Raw genomic sequence first — 16935 nt, 5'->3', positions numbered from 1 at the left:
CAAGTACTTTTATCTTACTAGAAGAGTTGAAAATACTCACATTTAAGAGCTAACAAGGTGTAAGGTTATGTTTTATGGGATTAATCGTCAAACTAATGGGCTAGTATGTCTACTTCACTGTATTTATGTACACTGCACAAACAACTGAGATATCTGTCACCTTCAAGATGYCCCTAAATGGAGGCAAAAGGAGAAAATCAAGTGAATAGAAATGCATAGAGAAAATGAAAATATTTGTATATATCATATATACACAGTTTCAGAATGCTCTCAATTTGTTAGATTAATATAATTGTCTCCCTTGGAAAAAAAAAGTCTAGCTTTATTTTTAGATGTTAAGAGCTTTATCAGATGAATTTAGGTAGCATTTTTTTTCCACTTACATCAAAAATCCCTTTAGTTCATCCCTGGATATCCTTTAACTACTATAGAGAGAAATCCATATGTAAATTCTGTAATTCCTGGTATTTTGAATAGAATAGCTRAGTATTTAAATTCTATGTTAAGTCAAGCCAAGCTTACTTGGTGTGTCTTTCTTTCCACAAGTGTGTATGTGCATATTTCTGTCATTATATTTAAAGCAGTTTTTGAGAAGATGGAAACTTGCGTAGGAGTTCACAACTGACTAACTGTTCTGAAAGGCCTAACCTATGGCTTTAAGAGAACAARAAAAGATCTGTCAGAAAACTTAATACTGGCTTTTGGGATGGAGTGATATATGAAGAAAACAAAGTTGTGAAGCGAGGCCGTCTTTGTGCAGGACTGTCACTGTTCTGCATAGCTCATACGGACTCTTTTCAGCTGTCACTTTGGGCACAAAAGCAAAGAAGCCAGAGCCCGGATTTACTCCCACCATCCCAGTCTGATTTTTATCTTTCTACAGCCAAATCTGATGCCTGTGAGGTTATCTAGTGTTTCCCCCAGCACAATGCCAAGGTCTCTAATCTGGGCTTTTCTGGATGCTTTGTAAGTTCACTGACAGTTTTAAAGTACGTCTTTGTTTTAGAGATCAGCTCTCGGCACTATTTTTTCCCTATGCTGGGGAACAAAGAATAGGCCCACAAAATTATTCAGCTGCCCTCAAACTCCGGAATATATTTGATAGTCCTTTAGGTTGTTTATTCTTATTATCCTTGTGAGTGCAGAGGGAATACAGATGCACCTTAAACGTGCAAACTTGATCTTTCTCCTGTCAGTAAAAAGCAACARCCTACCCATTTTGTTTTAAGGACCTGTTACAGACTTATTTAAAATAAACCCATACTCCTGTAGCTGACAATCACTGTTGAAACAAGAAATAGAGATCTGCARGCCAGTCCCAGCATTCTTGCTAAGTTGTCAGCATTTCTTGGGTGTAGCCTTCTACTGACCTAAAAGCACAAAACAAACAAAATTTCTTGACCTGGGGGAAGAGGGAAACAATCTTGGCCAGGCAGGAGAGGGTAGATTGATGTGCTTGTGATCCTGCTTGTCCAGGCTTCTTCCTAGAAGCAAGTGAAGCTTAATGAGTGAGGGTTTGTCTTGCTTTGGTTTTGGTTCAGAGGCTGAGCTCTTAGTCTTATACTTAAGTAGTTGTGCTGGCACCAGAACAGCAGTTTTTAAGAACTTGAACTTCTAAGAACTTAAGAATTTTACGAGTTCTAGCAACTCTTAAAACGTTATCTACATCTGCTTAGGTTTTGCTCATTCTCTATCCTCTTCATTTTATTACCACTTTCTAAAGTGATTGTGGCTTGCATTTTTATTTGGAAAATAACAGCACTGCCAAAAATATTCTAAACACAGTGAGGCATTCCCAAATGGTATTCCCCCAAATGCGCTCAAAAACATTATTCAGCCCGGAGAAAAGTTATTGGCAAATAAAATGTTGAGCAGCCCTGCAGGAATAGCATAGAAAATTTCATCTTTGAAATTGCCATTTAGGTAGGTTTATTTCATATTCATTTTATGAATTCTGACTAATTTTTGGTGTCTTTGCTGCTTTTAAGTAATTACCCTAAATTGGATGCCTACTGTCCTCTTACAGATGATTTGAAATTGTCAGGAGCTACCTTCTCTTCCTGCTGACTTTTTTCATTTGTTTTAGTGTGGATCCTGTCAATGGCGTCTGTCCTGAAACTTTAATTCTAGGCTGGTAACTCATATCCATCATTATTTTTTCAGCATTTACATTTTCATGCCTTCTTTTTTTGTTTAGTTTTATCAAAGTTGCTGCAAAATTCCTATTGCTATACACAGAAAATACAGGGAGGTTGAGAGCCCTCCTGTTTGATTTTGTGATGTGATACTCAACCTTRCTGTGGTTATACCAAGCCATGTTCATTTATTTACCTTGTCATATCTTTAATGAAGTCTGGGAAAATGCAAAGTAAAAATATATGTGAGTGAGGACTAAATGCTGAGCTATTTCTGGCAGAGACTAGAGAAGCAGCRAAGATGCTCACAGTGAGAGGTGACAGAAGATATCAGAAGGTGGCTGGGTCATCTACTGCATTTTCTGTAACTTGTGGTCCCAGCATGGTGTTTCGCAGGGCCGGAATTGACGTGGTTTAAAGCTGGCTTTGTTGTGCTGATCGTTACATGCTAGTGCTCCGTGGCCAGAATGAAGTGCTGTGAAGGARGAAGGGCCCAAAACTGAGCTTTGTTTCACAGAAGGAAAATAAAGGTGGGCACAAAGATGTGTTCACACTAAATATTAGAATATCAATGTATGAGGTAGCATGTTGAAAATATAAATAATAAAAGTTTCGCTCTGTTTATAACCTTTTCTTGAAAATGACTTAATTACATGTAAATCGCACATTTGTAGGAAGACATGTAGTTGAAATGATGAGCAGTGAGGGAACAATGTAAAGAGTAGGGATAGCTGACTTTTCGTTCAGAATTTGGCTATGGTTATGTAGTGAGTGTATATTTTAAAAAAAACCTCTAAAGATAACCTATTTATGTTGGTGCTTGTACCGCAGAGTGGCCCACCAGTGTGTTACACCCTGGCCACCCTGCGTGTTCGTAGCCAGTGCTGTGTATTCATCGTGGAGACGGGATCCTCGGAAATTATCACTAGCTCAGCASGTTCCATAAACAGCTCTGCTCAGCAGTCAATCTGAGTCAATCTGAGACTTAAGCAGACAAAAGCTTAACGGATATTGCTTCTCAAATTAGCACTGCTGTGTAATTAATTGCCCTTAATTAGCAAATCCTTTCTTTTAAGTATTCAGACTATGTGATGTAACTCGTTGCCGCAGGTCACTGGTGGTGTAACATGACAGTTGAGAAAGCTCTTTTTCTTTYAACATTTGAAGTCACTGAGTGTTTCAATAAAAAAGTTTTGATGAAAACAGTGTGGTTCATGCAATGGCCATCAAATTATATTTGGCCCACCCAGTCCTGCCAGGTGTCTTCCTGTCACTTGGAGGTGGGAGATGGGTGTTTGGCCATTGAGCCCCCTGGGATTCCAAGGCCCTTCTCCCTACTGTGCTCAGCCAGTTACCTGGAGTCTGGCACCGCATCCATTGGGGAGGCGCAGGGCCGGGCACGTAGCGCTGGGAASAAGATTTACTGCATCAGCAGGCTGGATTAAATGAGTATCACTTGACTGCTGCTTTGTAGTTCCCTCGAGTCTATGCTATTTCTTTACATTTTGCTCGTTGCTTTGAGTTTTGTCTATGTCTCATACAGAACTAAGAAAAAATCACACTGAGCTTACGTATAGCACATGAGGTTTTGTTTTGCCTCRCTTCCTTATCCCCATTGTTTTCTACTCCTTGGTCTGTGTTTTGAAAAGAAGCAGCATGTTTTCGATCTGAAATGAGGAGTTACAATAGATTTCAYGTCTGAAACACCTGCATGGGGGAAATGAAACAAAACTTTTAGCTCTCACTGTTGCATGGCAAGGTTTCTGTTGCCTTTCCTTCCTGTAAACAAAAGCAGTCACTTAGAGTGGGAAATAGGCTGTTTACAGGATATTTTCTGTATGAAAGGAAGGAAAAGTGCCTTTACAGAGATCAGCCTATTGTGCTGGGAATATTGGAAGTTATAGGAAGTTAAATTGAATTTATTTTTTGCAGTGGAAATAATCAGCAAAATCCATTTAATCACTTTAGTCTTGACCCTGAGAAATGCTTGGCAACTATATTAGTTGCTGAAATCAAAGCAGGGTGTTGCTTCAGTTTGGTCCCAAATCCTCCATTTAACTTGTGACCTAAGAGCTTGACTAGGTACAGACTACTGTTCAAAAAAAAGTCGAGTTTATGAAATATAAACCAATATTTTATTTAAAAACAAAACCACTTCTGATATTTGTACTGTTAACTATTATTTTGAGTTATCTACTTGCTTTTAAAAATTTGATTCTGCTGCTTCTGCTCCAAGCCAAGCCTTTTCTGGGAATTGCCAGCAACCTTCATAGATGACAGCTATAAATAACCTCTTGCCACACATGAAGTGATGCCTACTATACTGTGCTGAGTTTTATAGCTTTGTGTGTTTTGTGGTGTTGTATTGCCATGTATGTTAGAAGATTCTCAATTTAAATGAATGATCATTTAAGATTTTGGTTTTGATTTCAACTTCCATATTATAAGTATGCAAGTTCACCTAAAAAAAGTGTCTGAATCTTTCTCATTTGACTTGCAGGTGTCTCCATTTTACAGATACTAGGAAAAAAGTGAGTCAAGTTGTCATCCTTTGAAATCCTTCTAACCAAAGGTAAGAATATTTCTAAGCTCTGTCAAAATATATTTTTAGTGTTTATCTAGTATTGCCCCATCTTTTAAACAAACTGGCAGCTGGTGTTTACTGGCTTTAAGAATCTAGAAACTGTGAAAAGGGTCATTTCAATGGGTAAGTGTACAAGTGTGAAATTTAGTCTTTTGAAATCTGTTATTTGGGAAATAACCTTGCATTGAAATTTGAGAGTATGGTTCAATCACATGGAAGCAGCTTATGTTATGTAGTTGTTGTTATACAGGATGGTCCCATTTCCTAGCGAGCTGGGTAAAGAAAAATAAATTTGCAATTTTGGTGATTTATAAATCATAGCTTGGTCTTTCTCTGGAAGAGAGATGATATGACCAGAAATGGACGCTAGCTTGACAGCTAGTAAAGGCTGATTTTTGTAAAGGCTGATTACTCTGCAGAAGACTGTGAGAATGCAGTTGATAATGACACTTCRATATTTTCTTTAATAGGAATTAAGAGGCTCAGGTCTCCTATAGCTCTTTAAACTACTTGATCTAATTTGAATGAACAGCGCTATGATTCTGACATAGGGCTCAAGCTTAGATRTGCCACGCAGTGAGCAGAGAACATTAGTGTGGTCTTACGGTGACGCACTCCCTGCAGCACAGTGAACAAATCAGTAATTTGTTAGACCTGAATAGCTGAATACTTTTTGGGAGTTTCTGGAGAAACCATTTACTTTCAATATATGTAARCATAATATAATCTAGAGTGAAATATGCTGTATTTATGTATATGTGGAGAGAGAGTTATTCTGAATTTAAGTTAGTATATCCAATAATCCGGCCACAATCAGGTGTTGTAAGTATGCACTATGCCTACTCTCATTTGAAGAAATGAATATTGTCTTATTGATGCCACTAAATAGTGGGAAGTATGTTTTGTATAACTGTGTGAGACTGACCTAGCTCTGATCTGTATTTAGTTGCTTGTGGTCCAGATGATGGATTTACATGATCTTTTCCAAAACTAAAAGCGGAAAATAAAAGTGTAAGAGAATAGTAGYATATACAGAATTAATGAACACTAATAAAAACTTGCGCACACTGCTCTATTTTAGCGTTTTTTTGGTGATTATTGTAATTGAAATGTTACCTATGTTAAGCTTATCTGTATATATAGCATTATAAAGAGGTTATATCAAATAAACTCTAAATAAAATAAATTAGAGTTGATATTCTTATTGTAGTCATTCTAGTCCTTTTTTCTTTTTTTTTTTAAAAACAGCACTGTCCTTCACCAGTAAATAAAATATTCTGCTGCTGCATGTTCTGTTACCCAAGAGCAGTGGAAAAGATTATTACCGAAGCTAGTCAGACACTTGCATTTCCTGCCATTTCTTTTTTAATATAAGCCCTTTTTTCCTAATATATTCCTATTCTAATGTATTCCTATCCCATCTTTCGATCATGAAAAAAGAAACATTTCAATGGGGGGACCATACTAATTTCCATTGTGCTAGCGGTGCTGACAGCAGTTTCTCTGGCTAGGGCTGGCAGGTCTCAAGCAAGAGCTTTCTTCTGCCCAAGCCGGTTATTGTCATGCTGGTCCCATAATGAACCCGAGACACCTGACTGGCCAGGCAGCCAGACGTGGGAGTCGGAGCAGAGCAGGGACAGAATTTCTGACAGCAGCTGCTTGCAAAGTACTTGTCGATGCTGAAGACGCAGCACAGGCCTCTCCTTCCAGAATATCCCAGCTGTTCCCAATGAGGCTTGAAGATAACTTCTACTTTGCAGCCACAGCTTGTGCTTTTTTTTTCCCCCAGTATGGTAGCTTCATACCTGAATCATAATTTTCATTTCTGATGACGCATTGTTTCCATGATAAAAAAAATCTTCTGGAAGAAGAATTGATTTTTTTGGGTGGGAGGAGGCATGTAGAACGTATTATGCATTTAGAGACTTCCATGAGGATATCTGCTTTTGGATTCTGTACAGGTTTGTCAGTCTATTCAGAGAACCACAGATGTAAGAGAATCTGAAAACGGGACCTTCCCTGTCAGTGGCTTAACCTGGCTGGCTTAGGCCTTGATGCAAGAAGCAAAAATGAACTTTCAGTCCAGCCACCTGAGCCCCTCTGCCCTTAGTGCTCCACAGTTCCCCTAGGCGGGTGCTTAATAATACTTGTCTCAGCTTCCCTGTTTTTAAATGACTTTCTCTGCTCACATCCGTTTCTTTCCTGTTTTCATCGAGGGCTGCATTCTCAGTAAGTGGTCAGTTCTGCCCCTTAATCTCATCTCATATGCCARCTCATGTATTACCGGGCATGATAAAGGCCTGCTATAATAACGGCAGTGTAAACTRTATCTTTGAAAGACTTAACTACTACTTTTCATATATGCAGAGTGTTTTTATGTACATATATACATACCGATCTGATGCTTTGGCTGAATGGAGCTATGCTTTTGCTTGGGAAATAGTCAGATTGAGAGGACAATATTGTAGCCTATTTTGTATTACAGGTTGTCAAAAGTATCTGCATTTGAATAGTGCTAATTATGTAGGAAAAGAGAACTTAAGCTAATAAAGCTGCACTAGTATTGTGTGATGGCTTCTGCTAGCTTWGTGCTTGCTTTGCCTTTTGGCTGTATAATTAGAGAAGACACAGAAGCTACTTAAAGAAAATCAGAAGAAGCTGAAAAAACAATTCAAGCCTTCTTCTGTTTTGTTCTCTTTTGTGGGTTAGACTAACAGCACTTGTGATACAGCAGTGCTGCAAGGAGAATAGAATACAGAACAGATGCCTAATCCTTCATGTGGAGGTATATTAATCAAGTGCATTGGTTTTTTTCTTTCATAACTTGCAAGATATATAGCACAAGCAATATTTCTATTTACAGCTGGGAGAAGAAGCATCTGGTTTGCTCATCCACGAGCTAATGCACATTGATTTTTGTTCTTTTTTTTGTTCCATGTTCCATATATTCCCCTACAGTATTTATGTAGATATTTCTCCATGCTTTACTTAAAATTGTAATTGCATTATTAAATCTTATCGTAATACTATTTTTGAAATACATAAACCTAAAGTGTATGGTAGAATATAAGGATTTATCCTTTTTCTGTCACAAAGAAGAACAAATTGTTGACAGCAGCTAATTTTCTTATTGAGGAAAATCGAGGGTGTTATTGCAGAAGAAAGTTAAGCCCTGCTAACCATTTTTTTAGAGAATAAAAAGGCTAAAAAGGCATAAATATTTAAAGTTTGTATGTGTTAACAATCACAAAATGCCGTGTAGCAGTGAAGGAACTGGCAAGCAAAGGTTGGTTTTTGAGGACTGAGAAGACCCAAAATATCTAGGAAGATTTTTAGGCCAGTTGCCGTTTGGGGAAAAAGACTTTAGCTTCTAAAGTTTAGAAACTTTCTTTAATGAAATGAAAACTGTATATTCAGAAATTAAAGTGGCTTAAGGAGTATTGCTAACATGCATTTTGACACATACATGATTATATATTGAAGCAGATTTAAATTATACCTTTTGTGTAATTTAAATCCGTTTTAAATGGAGATGTGTTCTAAACCAAGTCCTTTAAATAGGATGAGAAGCAATTGTGCTGTAGTCATGAGTGGCTGAAGAAAAGGACTGCTTCTAGGGTTGTAGGTGTTGTCACGGTGGTGATAGAATTAATAATAAAGGTCAGTAAGCCATGCACATTAGCRAGCAAGCTACGTGTGAAGTCCTGATTCTGCTGTTTAACAGTAAGAATAGTAACATTTTAGAACATTCCTTTTTTTTTTTTGAGGACTGGTATAGATCCGAAATATGCCTTTATACAAGGGCATTAAATAAACATTAAATGAGAATAATAATTTTTCTAATATGAGGAAAAAAGGCACTGCACTTGCTTTGCGTGGTATTATTTCCTACATAAGCAGACATTGACTTTTCTGCTTTTTCAGTGTAGACATCTTTGGCGTGGTCTCTTTTTTTCTTGCATGTAGTAACATGTGATAAACACAGGTAATGATATAGATGGAATTGCTGGGAGAAGTTAAGAATGAAGAGTGAACTCTACAATGCATGACTGAAATGGTTACTATAATAGAACTATGGAAATAGAGTGGAGGAGATGTGGAGGAATGAAGTAGAATGGTACTTTAAGCACTCTTCCTAGGAACCACACATCTAGAGTSAGTTCTGTGATTTGTGAGTAAATTACTCGGTTTTGAGGCAATTTGTGTAGCAAAGTTGGCCTTTCCACCCTGGTTGCACAGGCTTTGAGTGTCTCCAAACAGACTCCACAACCTCCCTGGGCAGCCTGTTCCAGGGCTCTGTCACCCTCACAGTGAAGAAGTTCTTCATCACATGGAGATGGAACTGCCTGTTTCAATTTGTACCCWTTAACCCTTGTCCTGTTACTGGCTGAGAAGAGTTTGGCCCTCAAATTATCATTGGTTAGTCACCTGTTAATGCACCCCTTACTAGGGAGGATCTTCAGAATTAAAAGCAGATGCAGTACTGTGAGAGTTAATAAAATGGGAGCCCCTGTTTTTGTGTTGATCRTTTTGGAGGTTGCATGGGAAAGAGGAGGAGTACTGTGTGTAAGAAAAGATGATTAAAGATTAAGAGTTGCAGTGTGATGGAAATTAGAAGGGAAGGGAGGATGAGAAGTTGGGAGCAACTAGTCTAAAGCCTTTTTTTTAGGCCTCAAGAAATGTACTATGTGTTTTGCCATTGAGGAGAAGGCATATGCACCCCTTGTGTGTGTTAAGAGCTGAGAAGAAACAACCAATAGGAGTAATTGGCAGATAGTTGTCAGAAATGTATATGTCAGATGTATACCATCTTAATCTATTACTTAATATAATCTTATTTATTTCAGTAAAGTGAGAGATGTATATTGCCCTTTCATACAAAGCAAAGGACTATAATGAATTATCTTAGCAGAAGTCTCTTTCTTCAGCTCATGATCTGTACTTTGAAGTTAAATTGAAGTTAAATTGAAGAATAGGTCAAAAACATATCCTAAGAGCTTGCTTCTGGTGGTAAGGGTTTGTTAGAAGAGCTATGCAGCTAGGAAAGATAGGCTTCAGAACAGAATATGTGACAGGATAGGGAAGGTAAGAAATTGAGAAAATAAAACAACTTGAAAAATATATAGGGAGAGAAATTTAATAGGAAAAGGGAAGAAGTTAATATGCACTTCCCAAGTAGGAAAATAAGCTAAAGCAGATGGACAAATTGCATGAATTAAAATGTTGAAGTTGCTTGTAGTTCTTTCTTCAGCAGGTTGTAGAGATGATGCTTATGTCATTTTTCCCTTGGTTAGTGAGCTTTGTAGACATCRGGTATATTTTTTCAGGCTCAACTCATTACCTTTTGAATAGGAAAAAAATGAGGTTTTAGATGCATTTTTTAGGGTGAAATAGTATTAGCTAATATAACTGATTGTACCAATTTAGTGAAACTGGTTAAGTTGCAATATTTTTACTATGTCCATGAAATATCTGAGTGCTTATTTTCAGTATTTTTTAGACTTAAAATATTGATAATGCGATACAGATGACCTTTTGTTATATTTGGTCTTTTCTTGGGTAGCCTGTCACATCCACTCCCTATCTAAAAAATGCAGACAGCTTAAAATAATCTCCCGGCGGCTGCTTGGTCTGGTTATTAACCCGGCACACTCCGAGCCCTGCCTGCTTGCAGGGGGGGTGAGGAGGAGGGCATCTCCTTGCAAAAACAGCACTYGCAAGGGCTCAGTCTGTCCTTGTTAGCCCTCTAATAAGCTACTGTTTTGCTCTTGATAATATGTAATAATTCATACCTGTTGTTTTTTTTTTAAATTATTTTTCCCTGTATTGTTTTCCCACGGTTGTTATTCAGCCTAGTAACCTGATCTGCTGCTTCATCAAATTCCTCCTTATGAATGGACTGTGCACCCGGGGATGCAGCCRGCGGGCGAGGAGAGGGAAAGGAGGTTTCCCCACATCCTTCACTGCAGCTCCTTTCTGCCTGTACATGGTTGTCCTGATTGATTTTATTGCTGATAGAGGGAGGTGAATGGGGAAGGGTTGTGCCTACAAGGAGAGAGGGGGGGAAAAAAAAAAAAAAAAGCAGGAAGATTTTCCTTGAAATTTCTCAAAATGTTTCTTATTTTTAACACCGGTGAAATGAACTACCTAGAACAGCTCTGGGCAGGGCATATGGCAGCAAACGCTGATCAAAGATCAAAGTGGCAGCAAAGTTTTGCTTATTTATTTATTTTTATTTTTAATGAACTCAGTTTGAATATTTTTTGAAGTGGTTATTTCCAAGTGAGACGGTTAGGAACACGCTTCCATTTTTGTATTTTTTAAGCCCATAAACTAACAATCTCAACGGAAAGAGGGACTTTAGCTATTTCTTCCCTTTTGGCATTTGTCTTCTGGAGATTTTAGAATTACTGTTAATGATGGTAACAGCTAATTATGTCTGGGGACCGACAGCTTAGTTAAACCACGTATTTCTTCTTTGGCTTGTCTATTTTTCAGCTGGCTCCGGAGCACCATTCAGCAATAGTTAATTTCTGTGACTTAACGATATTAAATCTTTCTCCTCCTCATTTTCATCATGCTTAAAAGTCAGGTATGAAATATGCCATTTTGACTTTCAACTCTTTTTACATGTTTTTCTGAAAAGATTTCTTAAATTTTGTTTTCTTTTTTAAGAAGAGAATGATTAGAAATAACTTTTAATTTTAAATTTTAGAGCACACTGATTTCTGTGACCTTTGCTATTCTTTTCTCTTTGGCAGGATTTGTCTAGAATTTTGAAGGTTGGGCTGGGCTGTAGGGTTTAATTCAAAACTGTTTTCGAAGAGGCAGATAAACTGATGTCATAGTCTAACCCTTTTGCTTTACATATGCTAATTATTAGATTACATTTGGCAGTTGGGAGCTTTGTTTGAGGAGGAGGAAGAGTGTGCATTATATGACAGCTGCATGCATTTCAGCTAGTTGGCTCTCCAGGGCAGCCAGCCTTTATGCTACTTTAGGTTTAGCAAGGTAATGTTGGTTCCTTATTTGGCATTTGATAGAGTTTGACCTTGAAATGCTATTCTTAAAATATGCAATAAAAATGAGTGTTTAATATACTTGCTTTTCTTGAAGGAGCAGTTTAGAATATGCAATCATGAGGGGTTGTGACTAAAATTTCCATTTATTGGAATAAATAAAAAGGAGACATTTTCCTTCATTGGTTTATTACCAGTATACTAAGTTGTTGGGGCTGATGCCTAACACCAGGGTACTGAAATTGATGCAATTAAAATGAAATCTATTTTCAGTTTAAGMTTTTTCTTTTTTTGTTAGCGGAGTCCTTCTTTAAGGAAGTCTGCTGTAACTATGAGCATATAAAAATGATAAAATTCACTACAAGCTGAACTTATACTGTAGTTGAGAAGTATATATTTTGAAATTAGAAGGTGGTTTGATTTTGAGCTTATTTTCCTATTGCACTTGTTGGTTTTTTGTTACTAAGCTCACAAAGGAAAGTAGAATAACATTCATTCAGTGAGGTCTTCGTTGTGTTTTTTTTTTAAATGTGCTTTACTATGAGGTATTGTGTAGATGGCTTCTAGAATTACACACTGAAGTAATAATTTCATTGTTGGAAACTTTGAGCCTTCCTGGTTTGATAAAATTGTGCTAAGGTACAATTTTAAAACCACATACACTTTAACACAGAGGAACGTTGCGACACTTGCCAGCAGAGCCGCTGCAAGTCTACGGAAACGATGAACCCTACAGAAGTTACACCTGTGGCTCTATTTTTGATGCAAAAATTAAAAACTTAGATACATATGCTGATCCATCTCTAATAGAGGGTATATTTAATAACTTTCTGCAGAAAAAGTTTGTTAATTTCTAAATATATAAAGCCATCATGCAGTAAATTTGAAATCTTCCTTTTAGTTCTTGGAGATTTGAATGTAAGTATTATTTGTAATAGGGGATTGTTCAAAGGTAGTTATTTTAGGAAGGTCTCAGGAAAACAAATTTCAGTGAATATTCTGGTGAGACAGAAGGACATACAAGACTTAAACCTTTGTGTGTGAAACATTCTTAGGAGATTGTGGCATCTTGGAGTTCTGCGATGAAAAGGGAGTTTTATCTGAGGAAAATCTTTTTCATAAGGTCTTCTCTTGTCTCACTTTTTGGTGAATATCCAGCCAAAATGGATGATGCAGTATTGAGCTTTCCCTCATCTGGTTAGTTTAAAACTATTATTATTATTTTAAAATCTACTTTGGTTCTGAGTGATAATAAACAACTAGAAAGGTGGGTTTTTGTTTTTTGTTTGTTTAATCCTGTGGGCAGAGAAATCGATGCCTTGTACCAGCTCCAATGTTGTCCTTAAACTTAATGGGCTGTGGTGGAGGACCGGTGACAGGATGGGCTGTTTCCCTCTGCTCTGTTTTTCTCTGTCTGCCCTTCCTGTCTCTTGTCCCTTTCTTGGGATAACTGTGTGTGAGCTGCTTCTCTTTGCTGCAGTAAAGCAAAAAGACAACCTGTGCTTAATCCCTGGGGCTGCTAAAGAGGCTCTTTGACCAAGCGGCACAACTGGAGCTTGTGCGCTGCCTGGCCGTGCTGGAATGTGCATGTGTGTCTGCTGTAGGCACATGTTAGGCACATGGGAAACATGCACCTTCCCACCTGAGTCGTGTTTGCGCAGTCCCTGGATAGAAGAACCACAAAAATGATTTGGGCACTAGAAAGAAGCAAGGAAATAATAATTTTAGTTTAGAATGATTGGATAGTGCTTCGTTTGTCTGTCTTATTAAAGCTATTTTCTTTTGAAGCTTATATGATTACTTTACCTTCTTGTGCCTCTCCTTTTTCTCTCTCTTTTTTCTTCTTCCTTTCTCAATACTTGTTTGCTTGGACTGTTAAAGCAGAAGGTACTTTATTAACTGACCAAATTTTCTTTACTCTTACCATTTCTTTACTGTCACACTTCAACCACTGATAACTGTGGTGATTTGCAGACAGCAGCCTCTGAGATTTTGGTWCTCTTCATGCTCTATTCTTTTTACACAGTAGGTTTTTGTTACAGAACYGGCTGGCTCTGGATGTATTGATCACTTTACTGAAAAGATTTTACTAAAATAGCTTCTTTGGACCTGTTTTCCTGTGTAGTTTGCAGAAGTATCGCAAAGCACAAGGTAAACRGATGTTTCCTTATCTTTTCAGTTACAGAATGTTGTAAAATTGCCTTGTTTCAYAGCCTAGAAGAAGGCGTTCGTGGGTATCCCGCGCTCGAAGAGCTCTAATGGGGATGGTTTGGAGGTGAGGGGTTGCTTTAGGTTGAGCACAAGTGGCTCCTGTCCTCCYTTCCAAAGAGTGCCCTGACAGGCAGGACAGATGTGTCTGCATGCAGGCCATGGCTGCATCTCTGCAGTGCATCATTCTCACTTCATATACTGATTCTATAATGTACATGCTGCTGCCTTTATTCAATGGTTTTGAAAACTCCTCATTAATTGAATCAGAAGACATCTGGTTTTGATACTGTTTCATGTTAAAAATAATCTTCCAGTTAACCACATATGTGGTCTCTCTGGAGGTATTCATTCCTTCTCTGAAAGCAATCATTTCCAGAAAAGCACTGCATATGCTTCTGTCATCTACTTCCTTGTCTCTGTACTTGATCTGTCTGTTAGTTTCTCTTTCTTTTCAACATAACATGCTAGATCTTTCACCTTTCTCAAATGTAATGCGGAGAGTTTGACATTTTGTGTCCTCTCTCAAATCCTTTCATGAATTTCTTTTTTATGTTCTTTACATCATCATGATTTCATCTGGCAAGCTAATCCTCTTTTATCCCTTTTTCCTCTTCCTCCTATGTTATGCACAGGTCATATTCATTTCGATATCTTTTTGGGGGAGTTATTTTTATACATAAGTATGAAGAGGGTTTTGTCCTCGTTCTGTATTTTTTTTTGTGGCTTCCTAAATGACTTAAAATGCAAGTAAGATGATTTTCCAGTCTTAGTAATCTCTTCAAAATGCTTCCCTACATGAGTGTTTCAAACAGCTCACCAGTTCCAGCTTCACTACAATCTCACGTTATCTCAATTGCTTGCCCATTCTGTTCCTGTGTAGATTTATATCACTTTTTTTTAGCAGGGCAGTGTAAATTATAATTTTTTCAGCTACCTGTAGGATTATGGCTGTGCTTTCTCTACCATCATCTTCAGATGTGGTCTAATATCTATTTCTGTTATAATGTATACTATCATTAAGTATTGATGATGGCCAAAATAGATAAGACTTTTTTTTAACCCTCTTATGTGAGTATTTCACAATTTCTAAATGTTGATTTCTGGTGTTTTTGTAGGGTTTTTGCAATAGAGAATTAATCTATGCATCTAAATTAGATAAGAACTTAATTCTTACCATAATCTAAGTAATATTCAACCACAATGGAAATACATAGTTACAAATAATATTACTTAAAGCCTACTGTATTTTGGGTATACTGGACAAACTTTTTTTTTTTAAATAAAATGACTTAAATCAGCCTTCAGATTCTATTCCTTAAATGGTGGTTGACTTGCTCTGAGTCAGCCTTTCCTGGGAGTATTTCAGGGTAGGAAGCTTTCACTGTGCTGGACTCTGTTCCTGCTCTGCATAGTCTTTCTTCAGTGCTGCTGTTTTCCATAAAGCTGCTTTTCTCCAGTAGACTCTGAATTTTTATGTTAATGGGAACTCTTTCCCCAGTCACTTCACAACTGTCACTGGGGTTGCGGAGAGTTCAAGGAAATAATGCCTGTCTTGTTCAGCTTAAGCACAATATGCTACTATTCTAGTGCTCTCCGACTTGCTTATGTGCCTCCCTGCTTGCATGGTGTATTGGGTTCTGCCTCATTTRGATGTGGAGTCATTGGGAATGTCTGAACAAATGACTGTGTATGAGTAAATGCATTGAATTTTGATGCAAGTTTGTTTAATAATAGGAATTTTAAAAATACCGATATTATTACTGTTATGTCTCTTAAAACTTCATGTTTGTTCACAAAAAAGTATTTAAATATCAACTTAGTTTCTTAGGTAAGTGGGAGGAATTCGATGGATGCTTTTCTTTAGTTGCACGTGAGTTGGCAAGTAGATCTGAAACAGCGTGTGGGCTTGTGGCAGTCTTAATGGTAGCTGCTGGTGAAGACTTGCAAGGAAGTGACATTCCTAAACAAAACCACAGCAAGAAAGAACTGTTTTCCTCTGAAATTCCCCATGGGGTAGTTCCTGAGTACAAGAGGGTCACCTGTCATGTGCAGGTGATGCTAAACTGCAGTTCCTTCAACAGGGAGTCGGTTGAAATAGGGGAGACACTTCCTTGTGAAATGGGAACAAGACCCTTTCCAGCTGGGGTCAGTGGGGTAGGAGTCAGTGTCGTACCTGAAAAACATGAYTTTACACTTCCTTTTTACATATTCTCCAAAGATTAACAAATTGGAATCTTGTCTGCTGCCTGTTTGTGCTGTTAGTTCTAATGCTCTTCGTTCGATCAAACTCACACTGGTAGGGAGTAATATTTGGCTTAGCTTCAAATATTTTAAAGCATCAAAAACTTTTACTGGAATGGCAGAGCAAGCTGATTGAATCATTGATTAATAGGTCTTTATTTCTTTCATTTCTTTTAGTAAGAGTTATTGAGAGAGAACTCCACATTCATTTAATCAGTAGAAGAATTGTCTTAACTGGAACAGTAAGTCTAGTCTTTAGCACTAACAGCTATTTGGAAGTGTCTTAGCAACAGAAAACAAATTCCAGGCAACACATTCATCCTTTTCTGAAACTCAGCTTTCCAGGAAGACATGTCAAACAGATTCACATTTTATCTACAAGATGAATTCTTGCACTTATTCACTAGTTTGAGCCAGAACAGTTTCTGTCTCTGGCTTTGGAAGTCCTGAAATATATTTTAAAATTAAAGACAAAATATTTCTATATCTAAAAATAGAACTGAAAATTGAAATATAGATTTGGATTTGATACTTACAATAAATTTGTACTGATATTGTGCCACAGGACTACTATGCATCCTCTGTTTTATATTGCTTTGTTGATCTATTTGGAAACCAGAAAGAAGATGATGTGGACATGTGGAGTTTTTGATTTGTGGTTAGCAAAGCTGCCAATTTTTACCTTCTCTGTCTGAAAATTGAGTAACTGTTTGATGACAACTATTAACATGTTCTAGCATAGCAA

The 16935-nt window shown here is 37.5% G+C and overlaps 1 protein-coding gene across 3 annotated transcripts in view; it reads left to right on the top strand.

Annotated features, from left to right (window-relative positions):
* The first annotated feature begins 4640 nt into the window (after window positions 1-4640).
* Window positions 4641-16935, top strand: part of SIPA1L2 (signal induced proliferation associated 1 like 2) — a 98482-nt gene continuing 86187 nt past the window's right edge. For 2 of the 3 annotated variants that reach the window (XM_026053351.1, XM_026053349.1), the window contains exon 1: window positions 4641-4707. The gene's annotated coding sequence lies outside the window, so the exon portion shown is untranslated. Of the gene's footprint in view, window positions 4708-11253; window positions 11312-16935 lie in introns of those variants that run through there. The other variant, XM_026053350.1, reaches the window with a different exon arrangement.

This window comes from Nothoprocta perdicaria, unplaced genomic scaffold, assembly GCF_003342845.1.
Source record: "Nothoprocta perdicaria isolate Ctin4 unplaced genomic scaffold, notPer1 scaffold_99, whole genome shotgun sequence".
In the NCBI taxonomy this organism is placed as follows: domain Eukaryota; kingdom Metazoa; phylum Chordata; class Aves; order Tinamiformes; family Tinamidae; genus Nothoprocta; species Nothoprocta perdicaria.
Note: the sequence above shows the minus strand (reverse complement) of the source record. Positions and strands in the feature narration are given on the sequence as shown.